Genomic DNA, 4,022 nt, shown 5'->3' with positions numbered 1-4,022 from the left:
CAGGATGTCCAGTTTTAATTGTAGACCCAGCAAAATTTAGCCTATTAAACAATAGGGCCTTTTTCATTTCCAATATGTAAATATTTGCTCTGAAATACAGTACATTAGTTTTCTAGTGTAATCTAAAATTTTCATTTATAACTAATTAATAGTGTTTTTACACATATCTTCACAACTTTGATCAGTATTCATAGAATCTATTTATACTGAGCATCTCACAGTAAATCTGTCGGTCAGTTGTCCTTGATTGAGTTTCTTTTAGATTTTCTTAGCAACTATTACATTCCAAAAGTGCTGTTACTTTATGTTGCCTGTAAAAGAAAAAAATAGAAGTGCTGAGGACAAAAATTAGTGAATGTAAGGGTGAATGCACGTTTGGCCCTTTTTAATATAAGTAAAAGCTACTTGACTCTCACTATTTATGATTTTTCACTTAAACTGCACATTTTACTATTGAAATATGGTCTAATGCAGTCATTCTTCACCTTTTCTTCACCAAGGGCCCCCTTTAAATACTTTTTGTGGCCACGGACTCCGAAGACTTAACTCAAGATTCAGATGATAAGATTTCTTCAAGCATTTGTAGACTCTCTGTGATGACATGGCATCCCCTCCAGGGGTCCACGGACCACAGGTTGAGAACCCCTGGTCTAAAGGATTCTTTTTACATTAAGAAAAGCCACGAGGCAGGATTTATATTTTAAAAATATCATTTGATTTGTGGAAATGTCTATGAGTGATTTGCTTTCATGTGTTGAACCCACACATATTACAAAGTCCTAAATTTTTTAAAAATCTTAAAGATTACTCTTGGAAGAGTGCAGGAACAAGATTAGCTTGTCTCCTTAGAACTGAATAGAAGGGCTTAGCCATGATAACTATAGGAAAATATTACATCAGAAATGGTGTACATGCAAACAAGCTCCAGAATAAAGAAAGCAATGCAAATGAAAGTTCAAATATGACCCTGATAAAATATACATATTTTATTATCCTTTCAAGTTATCGTAGATCTTCCCTTTTGCATCTTAAATCTCTGCTAAAAGATACACATGCCTGTGTGCACGTGCACACACACGCATACACACACACATTGGCTTTTAATGAAAGGAGCCTATTCAAATAAAATATTAGATTTACGAAGTTCTAGAGTGCCCTAGAAATAGGAGTTATATACGATATTAATACATTCCGGTTGAAATGGAAACCATCAAAACTGAATTAAAAAGTTGCTAGGTTTATTATTCCTTGATTCTAGAATTTTGCATGCTTTGGTATATTCTAGTTTTAAGCATTATACGTTAAGCTTATAATACTTTGTGTATATTAGTAGCTTTCTTTTATTTATTGCTGGTTGTGCAATTTATGCTACACTTTAGAAGAAACAATAGCAACCAATGAAAGAAGTGAGTTCCCTTGGGTGAGGGGTACAAAGGAAGACAAACACTTTGTTTCTTTAAAGTGGAACCTACTTTGAAAGAAGGCCTGGTTATGGAGGCCTATGTCACTGCTTGATAAAACTGAATTGGAACATGAACTGCTGTTGGGCTCACTTGTCTTCATTCTGCTCTCCAAATACTGGCCGCACTTAGAAATGATCGTGGGAAAAAGGAAAATTGCCTGTAATACATTTTTTTATGTGTATGGCATATTTTTTAAATGAAAACACTTTGTTTTCTGTAATGTCCTCTATAACTGGAAATGGATATTGTGTAGAAATTAACTTTTCTGACCTTAATTTTACCTTAATCATGAATTTTTTGTTATGAAAAAAAAAAGGGAACTTAAACTTTTTCGTACCATAATACCCGTTGGGTATTTAAATCCACAGATATCGATTGTATTGCAAAGAAAACTTCGTCTATTAAGCTGCAAAATAATTTTTGAAACAGCTGTGTTGACCATTGCCAACTTTCTGAGAAAGATACTTTGCGCAAACAAATGTATTCAGTTTTTTTCCTTTTTAAGCATAATCATTTTAGATAGTTTAATTGAAGTCAACATACATTGTTGCCTATGTCATTCAGTGGAAAACAAAACAAGAATTTAGTGAAAAATGAGCACTGCCTGTTTGCGCTTGTGTTGGTGTAAAATTTCCTAACAATCGTGTTGCCTTTGTAACCTGTGGAAGCATGGACAACAGTTATTGTCCTGACTTCCAATAAGGGTTAATTTGCTTCCATATCCAACCCTAGATGTGAATTGGCTGTTCTCACTTTTAAATGATGAAGGTCCTCCGAAAAAAATCTCTTGCCTATATTCCTTGTGATACATCGTTCAGCAATTGCAATAATAGGATGGAGTTCTTTAATAACTGTTAAATTGATCCTTTAGAGATTTATTTGCTAATCTTCTATTGCAGGGGTGTCAAACTGGCGGCCCGACCCCAGCTCCGCGAAGGGGAAAAACATTGCAAAATGTCACCTGACACGGTGAATTTGACACCCGTGTTCTACTGCTTTTTAAATACTCTCTGGACACAAAACTATGCCCTTTCTCCTTGGGCACGATGCCTGTGGATTTTAAAGTTGTATAATGTATAGACAGAGGTGGGTTGCTCCCAGGACAGCCCAGATCAGCCGAACCGGTATTGGGGGCAGTGGGAAGCTCCGCCCAGATGCTTCTGTGCATGCGCAAAAGCATCGTGTGTGCGTGTGAGCACGAGCGAACCGTTAGCGCAGGGATTTGAAACCCACCGCTGTGTGTAGCCCCCAGTTTAGTGCTGTAGAAATACTTGCAAATCTCATTTCTTCTAGTGTTTTCATGCAGCAGTTGGGATATGATAAGTAATCTCCCCCAAAAGGTTCCACCACAAAACCGCGGTCGACTAAAGCGCGCTCGACGAAACCGCGTACCTGACGTCATCACAGCGTGACGAAAAAAGCACGCTGTGAGCGGTAAAGCTAAAATTAACACGTAAACCTAAACCTAACCCCCCGAAACCTAACCCTAAACCTAACCCTTAATCTAACCCTAAACCTAACCCTAAACCTAACCCTTAACGTAATGCTAAACCTAACGCTAATCCTTAACCTAACCCTAACGCTTAACCTAACTCTAACCCTAACCCTTAACCTAACCCTAACCCTTACCTTAACGTGAATCTGCTTGCTTTCAAAGCGCTTTTTAAAGCGCCCCTTTTTCTCCGCGGTCGTTTGCTGATGACGTCAGCGACACGCTTTAATCAGGCGCGCTTTAGTGGACCGCGCCCCCAAACAGCCTTCTTGGTGTATACAGAATGCCCAATCATGAGCTTCAGTGTCACTTTGAATGTTGAAGCTCAAGTAACTTTGTAATCCCCAAGAAGTTATATAATTATTTCTATTTGTATTCTCCAGAAAACCTTTTACGAGTTGACCTTTGTATCAGCCAGATGTTAATTCGGAAGAGTGTTATCATACAGAGAACTATAGGATGCTCCAGCTTCCTTCTTTCATTTTCTGTCTCACGGGTGAGATCCTGTGGCTTTTCTCCATGCACAGGGCTGGCTTTTTGTTCCAGTGAAGTCATCTGAACATTTGTTGCAATCATTACTTCAGGGATCACACGCTTAACTTCATTCTTGTAGAAATGGGACTAACCTGTGTTGTGTATTTGGAGGTAGAGATTTAACCAACTGTTCACAGTTAAAATGCTAATGGTTATTACATCTTCCTGTCCTCTCTAGTTTTTCCAAGCCCTCTGTTTGTTATAATTAACCTTCTTTTAAAAAAAACGGTAAGCAAATTTTGTTCTGTGGTTGCTTTTATCAACAGCTCGTTAAACACAGCACCTGCTAAATTAATATTTGCCAAGCATGTTTCTATGGATGAAGGTTAGAATTTTGACTTGAGTTCACAAACTTTGAGTACCTCTAGATAACAGCAGTCAATCCTTTGTAACCAAAGTATCATGTGGGCCAATGGTCAATATTGGGTTATAGTTAATATATCAGGCAAAAAGTGGATAGATTGTTATCTAGCACTAACATTGGGAAATCAGAGCACACAATTGGGCATTCCCAAGTGGCCTACCTGATTTTC

This window comes from Thamnophis elegans, chromosome 5, assembly GCF_009769535.1.
Source record: "Thamnophis elegans isolate rThaEle1 chromosome 5, rThaEle1.pri, whole genome shotgun sequence".
In the NCBI taxonomy this organism is placed as follows: domain Eukaryota; kingdom Metazoa; phylum Chordata; class Lepidosauria; order Squamata; family Colubridae; genus Thamnophis; species Thamnophis elegans.
This window is presented reverse-complemented; position numbering follows the sequence as displayed.